This window comes from Oryzias latipes, chromosome 14 (genome assembly GCF_053564925.1).
Source record: "Oryzias latipes strain Hd-rR chromosome 14, Olatipes_Hd-rR_3.1".
Classification (NCBI taxonomy): Eukaryota; Metazoa; Chordata; class Actinopteri; order Beloniformes; family Adrianichthyidae; genus Oryzias; species Oryzias latipes.
In genome coordinates this window covers 27,054,391-27,071,391 of record NC_136250.1, presented here as the reverse complement: position 1 = coordinate 27,071,391, position 17,001 = coordinate 27,054,391, and the positions used below count along the sequence as shown (strand labels likewise).

Below are 17,001 nucleotides of genomic sequence, written 5' to 3'. Positions count from 1 at the left end.
GTATATTCTAAGGCGGCGTTAAAACCGTGACTCCAAATCTGCTGTGAAATATGCATTACCGCCTCTGTTTTAGAGAAATGGAAACGCAGCCCAGCTGAAAATAAAAAAATAAAAAACAAAAAATTTGTTTTTTGCGGATCAAGATAAGAAAGTGGAACTGAGATATAAAAGATTTTCTCAGAAATGGACCTCCTCTTTGATGAGTGAGGAGTACTGTTGGTTCTCCACATCCCGGGATGTTCTGGAAGCTTTTCTCATTGTACTTTATAATTTTAAGGAAGCACACTGTTCGCAGGTTTTATCCTAAACCTAAAAAATCAAAGTGAAATGGAGCAAAATTTGCAACACTTAGGAAAGGAAAAATGTGTTCTTTTTTTGTTTCACAAAAATCATTTTCTGTTTATTTCACTCTTTTTTTTTATCTGTTCCTCTTTACATGTCTTCTTCCTGCTGGTTTTTCCAAACCCTCGCCTGTGTGACATCTTCACTTAATGTCTGCTTAAAGGTAAGGTTCTTTATTTTGAATGTTTTTTTTAAGCTTTCACAATCCAGGGAGGAAAAAAAAAAAAGCAAATTGTTTGAATGAAAAAGAGGCTGCCAGCATCGTGCTGCATTTGAGAAATCTGTGTGGATTTGTTCTAGCAGTCACATCAAATGAATTAGAACATGATTAATTTTTCTCTGAAGCAACAAAGCGGAGAGCTGTTACTCCTCTGCAGTAATCCTGGCCAATGTTCTTCTTCCCTTGGAGTGCAAGCTACAGCTCGACACTACACGGGATTAGAGGAAAGATCAGAAAAATAACTTCCCACACCCCGTTTACACAGAAAACTAAATGTTAAATGAATTCTGGCAAGGTTTAAAGTTAATCTCATCCAAACCTGAGAGCTTCTCTACACCCATCAAAAATCAGCCATCAGTGCTACTCCTTCTGGAAACAGTCTGAGCTGCTCTTCTGCCTGTTTGCTTGAGTTTTTCACGCTCTGAAACTGCAAAGATTAATTTATCAGAAGCGATAATCCCTCTGATCTGCTGGTTTACAGCAATTTAATTGCCTATGTGAGACTTTGGATATTAGCAATGTTTTAAAGATAACAATTTAATGAGGGCAGCATTCAATTAGCAGAAGTCAGTGAGTGTGTTACACCATGAAGCCACATCATGGTGGACACGATCAACCTCTGAAACCTGAAAACCCCCGGGAGTCTTTCTCCTCTCTGCCTCAGCTTAACATCCTTCACAGATCATAGAGCTGGCTTGTCAGTTTGTTTAAAATATAAAATAAGTCATATTTAAAAAGAGAATTGCTGTCAGTTACATAAAAGAAAAAAAGGGCTGCTTTTTTCAGCATTAAGGACTTAAAGACAAACATAAGAGGAGAGTTAGGTTCTGACTCCACTCTCAGCCCAGATATAAAAAATGCAAAAAAAAAAAAACAATGTTCCCTCTTAAGAAAAAAGAAAAAACTAACGAAATAGAGTTGAACTTCTCTGTTCTGCACAAAATAATTGTTTAAAACTAACTGGATCTTTTCTCCTTTGAGAGACATATTGTAACAGAGTTTGCAGTGGCCTTTGAATTAGGATTTTGCTGTTTTTAGCCAAAATTAAAATAAACTTGTCTTTTCAACGCCAGCCTAACTTTACCAATGCAACATAAATGGCGAGCAATATTGGAGCCATCCAGTCGAACAGTTTTAAGCCAGGTGACATACATGGATTTTGTCGATAGTCACATCTTTTCACCTGCTCCTAATTTACAATGACTTAACTAAAGAAATACTTTGTTAAAAAACACCAAAAACACGATTTTCATCGGAGTGGATCTTTAAGAACTGCAGGTTTCAGCAACTGCGGGTTTCAGGAGCTCTATTCCTGAGTCAGACGACTGAAAAAACTTGGGCTTGCATCTTAGACCCGCATGCCTCAGACGGCAGGCTAAGAATCCAAGGTAACAGGATCGCAAATACAGTAAAGCATTCCTACACAAGTGTAACTGGCTTAAAAGGTTTTTTTTTTTGGAGAACGAAGAAAGTTTTTTAACCCCAGATTTACCAACACTCATCCCCCAAAAAAGAATACCAATTGATCCTTTGAAGAGATGGCTCCCAAACTGAAAATGAACTTTTCTGTAACAGTTTTCGCACCGCAGTAGAAGACAATAGTTTAGGAAACACATGCAGTTAAATATCTAAAAAGATGCTTTTTTTTTCTAAACTATACTCTGCTGATGGTCATTTTCAGTTATTTCGTTAAATGCACATCGTTTCCTGTAAAAAATAGTTCAATAGTTCAATAGTTCACATGTCAGACCTTTTGTCTTTTCCTTCTGCTGCATCTAAAAACAGAATAATATGATTTCAAGATGGAGTGCTGCATCCCTTCATGCAACATGGCCATTTTCCGACATTAATGTCTATAATTTGAGGTGGAGGACAACAGGAAGCCATAAAGTAAATAGCTGAAGTACTTAACTGCCACATATAACTACAGCAGTCATCTGTTGACTCCAGGCAAACACTTGGAAAAGTACACTCATTCCCATTTGAAGTGTACTTCCGCTCCTGTTGTATGCGATATTATTATGAAACAGGGTAAATTCAATTAGACAGTAGCATGAATTGGAACCAGAAAGGCAAATTAGAGAAAGAAAAATGGCTTTCCTTTGTGCCTGGCGTTGCAGTCCAGAGTTTAATCTCCCCTTTGTTTTTGCCGGCGCTCTTTTCCCTTCTGTCCATCAGTATTTTCTACCCCAGCCTTTTATCTCAGGTACAGGGAAATGTTCTCAGAAACACCTTAGGCTCTTTAAAGGGGGGGACACGCACGAATAGTGGAAATGAAGGCAAAAGAGCCTTTGGCCCAGCAAACGCACATTACAAGCTCTCTTGACAAAGCTCCATATTGATTTTCTGAAGTGCAGAAACGTTGTTCCTATTACGATGCTGGCACTGGATGCAGCATTGTTCCTTTGGACAGTAATAAAAATGGCATTCATATCAGCTTTCAGGTTCTGATGTCACTGAAAGCTGTAGCTTCTTCCCATTTCAGCTGAACTCCCGTTTAAACGTCGGCCAAGGGCAGACCACAGAGAAGGGACGTCTGGGACCAGTTGTCAAGAAGAACAAAACTCTTTAAAAAAGAATTGTAGGCAAGTTAAGCCCCCTAATCTGCAAAAGCCATAGCCACGAGACCCCAGACACGAAGAGAATTACTCCCCAGAAATCAATCATTTCAAACTCACTGTTGCACTGCGCTGAATTATAATCTCATAATCGTAGAAGTTGCTTCATATTTTTGGCTGTTTTTAGCTACAGTAAGTGTTTGATTCCTCATGATTTTGTAGGTTTGCACACCTAAAGAAATTGACAGTCTGTCACCCTATTAGTAGGTTCTTTGAACAGTGAAAGATAGAAAATCAAGAAACCAATTTTCAAGAATGTATATAGAGTACTTTACCTTTCAGTGAGAGAAATAAGTATTTGATCCCAGAGTAACCATTAAGAGTTCTGGTTCACACAGACCAGTTAGCTTCTCCTGATCAGCCTTGCCCCTGAACGGAAGACGCTTGTTTAACGCCTGTTTAAAAAGACACCAGCTGCTGATCAACCGGGTTCTAGTGTGTTTAGCCAGTAAGGAGCTTCAATGGCAGGTTGGTAGAAAAACATGTTGGACACATGTAGGCCTGGGTTTGGGCATCCTTGGTCTAGGGTGTACCCATCTTAGCCCTACAGTAGCCGGGACAGGCTCCGGAAACCAATGGATGGACGTTCAAGGGGAGAACTATCATATCGATCCACCATAGTGGATGTGCATTCTACCCGCTGTCACGTGCACAAACCTGAGTCCGTTAATGGTCGATGCACCTCGCAAGAGTTCAGATTTTTTAACTCATACCCGCTGCGGCATGCCGCCCAAATCGTGCCGCACCACTTTGCTCAAATCGAGCTGCTGCCAGGCCAGGCTGCACCCGTCACTCAAATGACGCTGCAGGACCCCAGGTCGCGTCTGTACAATTGACTTAACATTGAAACTGGCTGGTGTTCGAATTGCATTCGGCGTGATGCAGCTTTAGGATGACAGACTGTCAATTTTTTTTAAAGTGGGCCAACATACAAAATCGGTAAGGAAGCCAATACTTATTGCCCCCACTATAATTTCTCATTGTGGATCACACTCAAGATGCACACAGGTTGGAATGTGCAATAATTTTCCACAACGGTACATCTGAATGTTAACATTAACTTCCAAAAGTGAGCATTTAAGTCAACAAAGAAAATCTATAGATACTGTGAATACAGCTGCTCTCATTTAAACACGCTTTAATGGATGTGCCACTGTTTTATCTCAGGGCCTTTAATTACAAACATTAATTTATTTTTTCTTCTATAAAGGCTGCATCCTTTGGACTTCAAATTTGATAGCGTCTAATGTATAGAAGTGGGGCATTAAAGTGGCTGTAAATGGAGGGCCACACGAGATGACGAGGTGCCCCCGCCATTTGTGCTTCCTGAAATTGTTTCCATTTGTCTGCGATGCTCAGTTGGGTTGCTGATTTGTGAAACGGGAGCCTCCAGTGAAAGCAAGGCTGTGGTGGAAATTATAAAGTGTTGGTGAGAGTAGACACTGTCGTCTCCAGCCCAGCCATAAATGAGATAAGTGGCTGATATCTGCAGCTAAAAATGACTGCTCCTCACTGCTGGCCTGACTAAGCCCCGTACCTCTTTATTTTAATCTCAACCCACTTCTATTGTTTTACTTTTAAGCCGACTCCGTCTTGTTTTTATTCTATTAATCCTGCGTAGACCTTCCACTCTCATCTCTATTCAACTTTTTGTGTGAATGAAAGACCCCCTCCATATAGAGAAAACCCGCTGAGTCTTGTTCAAACGGTCTCAAATCGGACAGGAAGCCGAAAGACCAGGATGTTTCTCAGTTGGGAATTTCAACCCGTTTAGCTCAGCCAGCCAAAAGAAATCCAGGACAAAGAGATGTCGCAGAACTGCAGATTTGCAAACTAACCAAAGTTTTTTTGGTTGGACAAACCTGCTGAGCTGTTAAAAAATCTGACTGAAGAGGAGGAAATGTGTGCAGTAAATTCAAATATTGTTTCAAGTGTTTGTAGGGTAAAAAGATGAGAGTAAACCGGAAAAGAAAACGCCTGTTCAATGTTTAGCTTTTTGAAAAGAGATGCTTTTTTTACATCTGTTTTATGGGGTTAAATCTGGCTTTTTATTGATCACTGGACTAAAAAAAAAGTTAAAAAAAAAAACTGATGAACAATCTTGCGTGTATTTCTTATATAAGGATGTCAAGAAAACATATCTATGAAAGTTACATTGTTAATGCACAGATTTAGTTGTAATGACACGGATTTAGTAGTTTAATGAGTAATTTTAATCACTTCTGATTAATTCTTTTGTTAAATATAATCCTTTTTTTTGTTGTTTTACTAACCAGGAAACCAAATAACTTTTATCTACTAAAATACACAAATTTGTAGATTTTGTTGAAGTGTTTGTCTTTTTGTTATATTTTTAGAATATATATTTTTAAATAGTTTTGAGATTTTAGTTAAAACACTTCATGTTTTTTCTTGTCAAAATGGTGGGGAGAAGGAAGCTTTGATCTTTTTCTCTCTCAAACAACTAATTTAGAATTTACTATATTGATGAAACCCAGTTTCTTTGGGTTAGCCTTTTTGCTTAGTGTGAAGTTTCAGTTACGTCTTCATACGTCGCATCTTGTCTAAAGCCTTTTTTACCCCCCTTTGCTCTAATTGCAATATTATTCGCTCAAATTCAAACTGTCTTTGTTTTTTGTTTGTTTGTTTCACTTAAAGAGCTTTTCCATCTCGGTTGCTTAAGAGCATATCATCCACAAAACAACACGTGTTGGAGTTAACTAAGTAATGAATTACAGTACTCTTGCTTTGAACTTGAATACCATTTGTCGTGCATTACTAGGAACATTTGGATGATATTTTAGCTCTTTTTATAACCAGTAACATTCATTTTAAAGTTCCAAATGTGACGGTTAAAAGCAGCAAAAATGTCACAAAGATATCTTTTCTCTGCTCAAGGTCAGTCAGTTGATTTTATTATTCTTTTCGACTCACATTTTCTATTAAACTTAGCACTTTATTTTGTTTTTGTGATTCCGTTAACAGTGTTTAGGGCAGTTTTTTTTTTTTACGAAGCTCATATCTCTGTTGTGATGTTGTTGGCTGAGTGGAGGCATTTTAGCCTCATTTTTGTTAAGTAACAGTTTTGTTTTAGTCTTTTTTTTAGGTTGTTTTTTTTTAATCACTGTTTTCTCTATTTTCAAAGAATAAAGGATAGAATTTCATTTTTTTGAACTAAGCTGTTCTTTCTGCCTTTGCAGCTAAAAAGTAGAACAGTGGCCTAATATTGTGAGTTTTAAACACAACAAAAAGAATGAATCTATAATGTTTTACAGTTTTTGAGATAACTTGCAGAACAATTTAAGTCGTTTATAAATCCAACTTTTTAGTGTGATTTTTCCAGTGATTTATAAACTAATGTAAATTTATGTAAACGCTTACAACAAATGATTTCTTTCCAATCCTAATTACATTTATTTCACAGTCGGTATAAATGTAGTCTATTTATATTCACATTTATTTATCTGTGACTATTGCATTGCTCCAAACTGATGCTTTATTTGCTTTGAATTTTAAACTAGGATAGTTTTAACATAACATTTAAGTGGAGCGCCCCCTGGAGGCCAAAACCAGCTGTTTAACCATCCTTACTCATTTTAGAAGGCTTATATTTTTCTAAAAATGTCACCTAGTTTGTGACACAAAATGCTCTTATAACCAAGATTCTGTTTTTATGAAATACCATCAGAGTTATAATCTAAACCCTGTTTGGGGAGAACAGGCAACACCTGCACTTTCACTATAAAGCCAAGAAAATGAATGTTTTATTATCTGACAGATACATTATTTATAGTAACTGACTTAAAATATATAACTACTCTTGGGTGTCTTTTTGAAACGGTTTAAGTTGTCATACTGACTTTTGAAATTATTTGCATTTGACTTGTTTAATATATTTACTTAACTAATACTTGGTTAATCAGCTCCCCTGACCACAACCTCCTTCAAAGTAATGGTTGCTTACCTTTTTGATAACCACCATCAGGCCTGCACAATAAGTCACAAATCACAAAAGAGGGCAAAAATTGCAAAAACTTAAATGTGCTAAACCAATCTGACGGCAGCTTGAAATGTTTAACGAATCAAATTAATCCCTTTATGCATTTGACCAATTAGATGGACGCCTTCACATTGTTGACCAATCACCTCCTATGTAGACTAGGGTCAACTCTTAATTAAACTCTTGTTTATTTTGTAAACTGATTAAAGTAAATATAATGTCTTTATTTTGTAAAACTCTGCTAGTGAAAATGTAAACAATTTTCCCAACTAACAAAGGAGAAATATTAGCAGTTACATGCACAAAAAAAAAAATATTTTGAAAGGCAATTTAAAATTTCAAACGGACATGGAAATGACTTAAAGGTGGTGAAGCTGGCAGTAATCAGTTTATCAGGACACTTGCTTTATCAGTGAGCATCTCCAAAGCATATTGGCTGAGCTCACAACAGCCAGCCTGGTGCTGCAGATGGTATGTTACACCGAACCATCTGTGAATTCATCATCGGAGGGAAGGGCAAGCTCTTCCATTAAATACTTTCCAGGTGATTGGATGGATAATCTATCCCCATAAATCACCTGGTAACTTCAAACAAACCTTTCAAATGAAAGGAGGCAGTTATTGAAATCTTCTTAAAAGCGGAGAAACAAGAAGGGCGAAAAACATATCTATTGAGAACAACCTTCAGTTCCTTTGCTCTTGTGCTCCGTTTCCTTTTTGTGAAGCACTGACTCCAGCTGGGACAGAGGTGAAGCTGAGCAGAATATGCATTACTCCCACACTTTGGTTGTTGAATGTCATGCTGCTGGTGCACGGCCAACCGTGCCGGTGTCACACACTGAAAAACTTGGATGCTGCTGAGACTGACTGGGTCATCCTCACAAAAACCAAAGATATTTACTGAAACGTGGCACAGGTGTTGAATATTACAGACAAATTCTTAATCTGTATCTTTTGGTGGAGCAAAAGACAAAAAACAGACAATGTTAACACATTTTTGCACCAAATTCTACATGTAATGTTGGAAGCAGATGTTATGGAAAAAACAATTAGGTTAATGTCTTTTGCTAAAACATGATTGTATTTCCGTCCCCACCTGCCACACTGTTAAGCCGTTTTCTTTTTCGTGAACCCGTGCTCATTGCGTCCTATTCACAGGATTACCAGAGATGCAGGTGTTCCCTTAGCAACCGCAGCACGAGTGGCAAATGTGCTGTAGTGGAGACCGACGGGGGTAATGTGTGTTATGGTGCATGCGGAAGTGTGAAATGCAGAAAAAGAAGGGAAGCAACAGGCATGAGAGACTTTTTGTCCACTTTTGTGTTGTTTGTAGAAGCGCAGGGTTGCAGTAGTATTGTGAATGTTGCATTGAGTCTGCTGCGTAAAGCTTTCTTTTGTTGGTGAAGCTCATTGTTGCTCCCCGGCATATGACCAGTGAGGACATTACAGCTTGCTAGGATTATCCCAAAGAACATGGTGTTAATCATATTAGCAAATAGGCAGCATGTCTGGGAGGAGGTGTTTGTTTTTCCTTTTTTCTTTCTCTGTTGTTTTTTTTTGGGGGTTAGACAATCTCCTTCAAGAAGATGCTGTTAAAGCATACAGGGAATTAGCAGAGAGTGACGTCATGGTTACAGATAATGAAGCACTTAGACAGCAGCTGGTAAACACCACCCGGATTCTAATTAAGAGGTTGGAATTGTTCCCTGTCTTCGCATTATGCCCGCTTTGGTTTTCTTCAGCCGTTCCTTCAAGGAACATCTAGTAACAAAGCTGGGAAGCTTCAGTAACCAAAGTGCAACAAATGCAATAACTGATCCATCACTAAATTCCGGGCAGCTGTCCATCAACTGTCTTGTTCCCTGGATGCTCCCTCTCTCACACATGGATGATTACCTGGTTTAGGTGTGACCCACACCAAATCAAATGTTTTGCCTTTTTTTTTATCAAATAAATAGTTTTTAAAAAAAAAACATTTTTCTTGTACCTAATGGAATCTCATGGAAGTTCTATGCTTGTTCTATTTCACATCTTGGTAAACGATTATTTCTAAAGCAATGATCGATCAAAATCCAATTTGTTTCACCTTGTAGAAAAATGTGCCATATAACGGAAAGCGTATGCATTGCAATGATTTTATGGGTTCATCTGCTCTATTTTTTTTATTTATTATAATCAATCACTTTTATTTTCTTAACTGTGCACATCACATCATTCCATTTTATCTGTTTTTATTTTATTTTACTTGTTCCCATTTTTATGTTTTATTTTTTTTCATATGAGTTACAGGTGGAATATAACAATGTTGCAAAAACCTGGCAAAGCACATTTTTTCAAATTTCATTTGATCAATGTCCAGACAGTCCTCTAATTAATCAAGCTGAAAATGTCAGTGATAACTTTCTGTCTTTTCTGCTGACAGACAAACATAGTTGTCCTTCTTTATAAGATCAAAAATGGATCAAACCATTATAAATCTTTGTGGCTTATTGAATTAGTTTTTTTGCTTGTTTTCTGAACCTTTACTACTGTTTACAATGAGGCCAAACTCCATAAAATCCCCTATATTTCAGTAAATATTAATAGTAATATTGTTTTTTGTCATTATAGAAGTACATTTTTATCCTGATAACTTTCACACCAACATTTTAACTTAAATATTACATCTTTTTCTGTTTAATTTATCTGTATTGTATTCATGTTTTCCTGCTCTGTCATGCAGCTAGAGAGCACCGCGTCAATCTAAACGACTTTCTCCTTCATTTCTACACGAGACGGAGTGTAAATGTGTCCATCCGATAAGAAAGCTTTCCAGTTACATGTCTCATCATTTTAACAAGCAAACAAAGGCGCTGTAAACCAAACACTGGTGAAAAAAAGAGGAATGAAACATTTTCAGAGTCTGAGAATTGCAAGGGTGTAATCAAAGCCTTGGTCAATTTATTTGTTTCTTTCCTCTTTTTTGTCACTGATTTGTGGTTCTCAAACACTATTTTGGCTTTTGGACTTGCTTGAAGCTTGTAAAACTATGAATACATACTAAACTAGCCATTCTGTATGTTTCCTGTGACAAACATTCCTGACTCTCACATGAACCTAAAAATTAGTGGGAATCCTTTATATGAGGTCATTATAAGCAAGATTTAACCTTTGACCCACCTGTATGCCAGTTGACATGCATTAAAGTTATTTATGGCAATATTTACAAAGGATTTTCCACAAGGTTTAAGTAGAAGAACTCTCAATTCTGTATAATGAACGTCTTGATAGAAAAATATCTGCAGCCCTGAAGGAGAAAATATAAAGAGATGGGAAGAAATTTTGAGATTTTAAATTTGTTTTTCCGTAACAGCAAAGGTTTTTACTCGATCTGTTCTCTGTAAGACTTTTCTTGTTATTGTCCCATACTGTCATGTTGATTACAATCTTCCTGTGCACCATCTGTTGAAGATTGTTAACCAAGTTCTCAGGAATAAACATTGTTAATGCAAAAAAAAAAAAGACTTTTAAACAGGAAACGCAGGTAGTGTGAAGGACTGAGGTGAAAACACAAATGACTCATGAATGACGCCTTCATTTGGAATATTCTGCATTTAGTTCCTCCGGCTTCACTCCAGGAAATCTGCAGTGCAAATGCTGCTTGGGAATGGATTTGGTAGCAGCATGGTAGCAGAGATATATGAGTGAGAGATGATGTCTCCCCCAGTGAGATGAATGAGGTAGATTTTTCTCAACATGAGATCATATCTACTCGCCACCAGTGGATTTACGGCTGGGGTGCTCTCAAATAGGCGTCGGGATTAGATTGCTCACCAGCAGATAAGAAGTGTTAAGCAATGCATAGCTCTGGTTCTCCCTTCCCACTGAACACGTTGTTGGCTGGAAGGTGACAGAAGTGACTTTGTGCAAAAACAAGTGTGTTTGCCTGTGAGGGATAATTCAAGTCATATTCAAGTCACATACTCGCCACATCTGAGGGATGAAGCCAGGAGGGATCTGTGTGCACAACCTGGATGCCACAGATTTCGTTCAGCCTCAACAAGGGCAATGTTGCTGGCAAGAGCGCTGTAATTCTGTTACTTTAATAGCCCTTCAAAACGCAACTAGTATTGAGAATGACTGGGACAGAGCCCATGCATGTGTGAGCAACTTTTTTCCATCTCTGAGAGTTAACAAGTGTTTCAGAGGCAGTTCATCATCGACTGTCTTAAAGTTGGACATAAAAAACAATTACAACCAGATAACTAGTTTAGCCTTAATCTCATAGACCCATAAAGGTCAACCACCCCGCTTGTTTTTGGGTTGTTCGGGGCTGTGGATGGTCATAGAGAGGAGAGGCTGCATCTTAAGTGGAGTACACGTGTACCTTAAGGTTCCCTTATATGTCCCTTCAGGGTCGTACGGACACCTTAAAGGACGTCTTAAAAACGGAACGTACACACTTGTTGTTCTTTTGTTGGATAATGTAAGTCGCACGCACTTATGACTCACAGGTGATGCTGTCAAACAGTGCCCTTACGCCGCACTCTAGTCCTTAGTAAAGTACGAGTACTGTCCCCGTACTGACTGTTCGGAAATGCTGCACACACGGGGTGTGTAAGGTGAAACGTAAGTAGGATGCTCTTCTTTATTTTAAAAAATAAAAAACATGGTCAACGTGTCTGCAGCTCACCTTTTTCACCTTACTCCCACCCAGGTTATGCACTTTTTGGACCTCTGTTATTTGGAAGGTGGTTCATTAAATCTAAAACACGGAAACTCAGGAACAGCCTTTTCCCCGAAGCTGTTAAAGCCGCCCCCTGCAGCACAAGGCTGAACTGCGATTTCCTTTTAGCCAGTTTGACTTCTTTTACATTTATTTTTTAAGTTAAGATCTTAGAAAGAATCGCCATGCTTGGGGTTGACAATAAACCTCTGGAATACTGAATCTGTTTTTTCCCTTGCATGTTGCATAAGTCTTTGCCACAACCTGTCGCCCGCAGCATGCCCGTGGAAAAAAATGTACATGCACATTTCCACGTAACGGGCTCACCGAGTGGTCTGCGATCTTGATATTTTGTGCGGACCACCTGCATGCCTCGTACATGTTTGCCCAGTTTTCACCCGCAGACGGCCCCAATCCACCCGAAGTTGTGACTAAGGCTTTATTCATCATGTTAAAGAGAAGAACAGTCTGTTATCTTTTTCACTGCCTTATTTTTATAACTTCACACCCATAAAAAAATTTGAAGGTCTAAATATCTGAAAAATACACAGAAAGAAGCTGATAAAAACATTTTATATGGATGCCCTCTGGTCATTTTTAAATTAATGCAGTTTAAATGACAGAAAATCAGAAAATCTCTTCAACCTTAATAGCTCTACCAAGGACTTCAAAGTGAACCGAGCCAGGAGGATTTCAGCGTTATTTAAAAAATGAAAAATCACTAGAAGTCAGAGGAGAAAGTGAATGATAAATGAAGAAATATGGAGTAATGCTGTGGGAGGTTTGCCCCTGATTCCAATGCAAAGCCGAATCATCACTCTGTTTGCTCGAATGAAAAAACAAACAAAAAAAAGCTCGCTTTGATTTGCGATTTGTGTAGAATTTGTTTTTTCTATTGGCATTCGGAGTACGTCTGAGTTATAAATCATGGTGAAGAAGCAAGTTCGCAAAGGCAGCAGGGTTAACAGCCTAACTCACTAAATGAAAGGCAAAGTCTGCAGGCCAGAGCTGCTTAGGAGGAGATCCATTTGGCATCTATTTATCAGACATCCACTGAGCGGCTCTTCACCGATCTAAACAGCAGCAAAATGTCACTAAATGGGAGACCCACTTAAAAACACAGCTGGCTGGCTGCCTGACTTGTTCAGGGGATCAATGGAGCTGTATTTTGATAAAGTCTTGTAATGTAGTTTGTAGGAGGAGGACTGCAATACAGAATGATGGAAAAGGTATTCCATTGGATGTTTTTGCTAAAGTTTTGTTTGAATCTCTTCTGAAATGTTGGTTAATCTGAATGTGTCTAAATCTACAGAAATGGACTGTCCTTTGGTGGGAAGTCAGTTTTTTGGTTTGTTTTTTAGAGTTATTTTAAAATGTGTATTTTAATCGGATAAAAAGACTCTTCTGACTTTAGAAAAGAAAACATACTGTATTTAATATAGCTGGTTAACTGAGGACCACATATTTGTTCTATGCATCTCGCCAACCCGCTCTAGTTCCCGAGGCTTCAAATATTGATTGTATGTCAAAGATTTAGAAGTTTCAGAAATGAAAACAGGGTTCCCTTTGGGATCTGCACTGTAACACACAACCAGGAACAGAATAAGACAGAAAAGTAATGTTATAGCAACAAGGAATCTTTAATTAGAACATTTCTCATTGCTCCAGTTTCTGTTTGGGAAACTGAAGACATCAGGACTGAGTGGTTACCTTCTGAAATCGGCCCATCATCATGACCCTCCTATCACTCAGTTATGCTGTCTTCCTGCAACACGCCTGCCGCCGGACTGCCACCGCGTGACCTCCAATTGTGCCCTGGCTGCCACTGATGGATGTCCAAAAAATCGTTTGGTCGACGTTTAATTTGAACTTTTTCTTAAAACCTCTGCAGCCACTGTGTGGTGTGTAAAAATGCGACTGCCGCCTCCCGGTTACAAATGCTGCCGCGTTGCCACATGCCGAATTAACTGAAAACGTGCATTTAGGTCGCCGCGTGGTGAAATATATATTTATTTAACATTTCTATCTATGTTCTGTGTCGTAAGCTGCAATGCAATTTCAACTTTAGCTTATGATATGGCTTTTAAAACATTAGAAATCAACGCATTACCATCAAAGCTTTGGAGTCATGCACCTTTAGTGGGTCATTTGTGGTCAATTCAGCTGTCCTGGTGACAGGGAGCCTTTATTGGACATAAAATAAGTTGGGTGAAAGTAGGAGCCATTATAGGGTTGCTGCTTTTCTCTGTGGCTTTATGTTCTATAGCCGTAGAAAGAAATCAAACATAAGGTGGCTCTTTTTTCTTTTCTAATTAAAGCAGAATCTTTCAGAAAATGTCAGTAGTCCTTTGCTGATGGACGTTCTGTCTGGAGCAAAGGTGCTGTTCAGACAGAAAATGTACCCATTCATGAATAATTGTTCTTTTTTGCACTCTATCACATCTCCTGGTTGTAATTGAGGTTTTATAGAATATTTATTCTAATGTGAAGCCAGCAGTCACAGTGACACATTTACCTTTATAATACAGTTTACTATAGAAGCGGTGGAACATTTTATTACGGCTCTTATTGGGTCCATCCACATATTTATTGGAATTTTGACGTCAGCTCAGTCATGAGATTCAGCAGGATGGTTTAACGATTCAACAACATAGCTTGTGCTTGAACGGCTCCACGTCACATTTTGTTGTCTCATCAGGACGGTGTGTCATGTACCGACTCTCTGTAAGTGCATTTCCGTGTTCATTTGTTCTCACTTGGTGCCGGTAAGATTTGTGCAGATGGCACACGTGGCAATCAAGCGTGACAGTCATTTCCACTGCCAGTCACAGACACTGGAGCGCTCCGGCTAATTGAAATGTGGAGGTGGGTTGTTACAGTATCTAAAGAACATTGCTGCTGAATATGGCCTATTAAGGCTGCTGCAGGAAGGAGGCGCTTCCTGATTCTCTGTGTGGGATGGCGCTTGTTTATCGCTCGACATTTCCCATTTAGAGGGCTTCAGTGGTTTATGGATTTTATCATGCACAGTGTGAAGCGGATCTGTTTGCTGAAAAAAATGATTTAATAATGAACTTTCTCTAGTCGAAACTTTAAACTTTGAGTTTTACCATGACTTCACAGCAGCTTGCCTTAAATTAGTCATTGTAGTGGCATATTTACTGTATTATTGTGTTCAATTTTACCATTTGATTGTATATACTAATATAGTTTATGTTGTGCGATCTGGACAACCTGTTGATGATTCCTGAAGAAAGGAAAGTTTTTTTTTGTTTGTTTGGTTTTTTTCTCAAACGTGGCATCTTCACCCTGTGTTAAATCATCCATTCATCCATCCATCTTAAAAACCCACAGTCTCCCTTTCGGGGAGCAGCTGGAGCAAACACAGCTGGACGAAGGCGGGGCACACCCTGGACTGGTTGCTGATCTGTTGCAGGAACACAACAACACAGGCACACTCACATGCACACCTAGAGACAGTTTACAGCAGAAGTCTGTTACCTTAACTCTTGTGCTATCATAGGCATTTTAACATTGGGAGTTGGGTCATCTAGAGCCACTAGACCAGGGGTCGGGAACCTTTTTGGCCAAGAGAGCCATAAATGCCACATATTTTGAAATGTAATTTCGAAAGAGCCATACAATAATGTAGTGTCCCTTCCCCACACTGAGGCACGGAGACTTAACCTCTTTTAAAGTTCTTTATTCCGATTACTGCAGACCGCAACAAACGCCGTTCAATTAATTCAGCAACTCCTGAATCTCTCCCGCCGACACGAGAGCGCTTCTCCCACCTTTATATTCCCCTGCTCCCGCGTCAGCCCTCCCATTTCCCTTATTCGGCCCATAGCTGAACCCCATTCGTCCAAACTACCTAACAACAGGCTGAGCGACAGAACTGAGGGCCAATCAGATCTCTGCTTGACGCGTTCAATGAACTCCAGAACTTTTAACGCGGCCCAACAGCCATCCAACTCAGTCCGCGACAATATGTTTAAAACTAAATATACAAATGAATGTGTGCATTTGATTTAATTTCAACATTTTTAAAGTACAATAAGTCTGTGGATTCTTTTTAATAACATTGTTATGCTGTTGCTAATAAATGATGAGTATTTCTCGTGGTGGTTCTGCTGATGGTCTAGACTGGTTGATCCGTGGTGAGTTTCTGCTTCGTTCAGGCGTTGAGACTTTAAACGTCATCGTAGGTCTGAATGTTCTGTAGATGTGACAAAGACTGCTCACATGCAGACGGGGAGCCAAACACACACTCACACGCTGCAGTGAGTGACGGGAAGCGGGTTTTACGTTTTTACAATCCCTGCGCGATTCACCTGCTGCCTGTCCCCACAACACCTCAGCCCCACCTTCTGCTCTCTCCCTCACACATCCCGTCCCCGCATCTGCGCGCTCTTTCTCAGAGACGGGAGTGCGTAGTTTTAGGCACGTCAATTCACAGGTTTCCAGCTGGTACAAACTCTGTGAAATAATAGATAATAGTAACTGATAGCGCTGGCGCAGATTTCTCTCTCTAAGCACTGCTACTACTGCGCGCCTCTGGCATCGCATCGCGCCCGAGAAGGACTGGTCTAATGAAAGAAAAAAGTATAATTAAAGATTTGTCTGCGAGCCACATGTGACCATCAAAAGAGCCATATATGGCTCGCGAGCCATAGGTTCCCGACCCCTGCACTAGACAGTGCTCTGAACCTTTATTCTTCAATGATTTGTGATCTTCACTGGTGTCCATGGATTACATGAAATCTTTCCACCTTTATCCACCTTTGTCATGGTAGGGAGAACACGTCAATGAAAGGGTGGGGTCATCTAAGATAGCACAAGGGTTAAATGCTGAAAGAGCCATTTGGACCGAAATCCAGAGAGAGCTGGAAACATTCTAAACTTAGCCGTTTGGAAAAATACCATTTAAATATTTATGACGAATAAGTCATAAATTTGTAAAATATAGCTGTAAATATTTAGACATTTTTATGTCATTACAAAGTTATATGTTTCTATGTATAGCAACTTTAAGTTATTTTACTTTTGACAGCATCACACACAAGTTCTTTTCAAAATAAAATGCACTTTGCTGCAGCAGATTTACTGAAGAAAA

At 39.1% G+C, this 17,001-nt stretch overlaps 1 protein-coding gene across 13 annotated transcripts in view; it reads left to right on the top strand.

Annotated features, from left to right (window-relative positions):
* The window catches only part of ncam1a (neural cell adhesion molecule 1a), a 309,203-nt gene that overhangs the window by 157,927 nt on the left and 134,275 nt on the right, over positions 1–17,001 (top strand). The window contains exon 2 of one of the 13 annotated variants that reach the window (XM_078930823.1): positions 506–17,001. This exon is cut by the window's right edge and continues 32,751 nt beyond it. The exons of the other annotated variants lie outside the window; for them this stretch is intronic. The gene's annotated coding sequence lies outside the window, so the exon portion shown is untranslated. The remainder of the gene's footprint in view (positions 1–505) is intronic. 13 annotated transcript variants of the gene reach the window in all.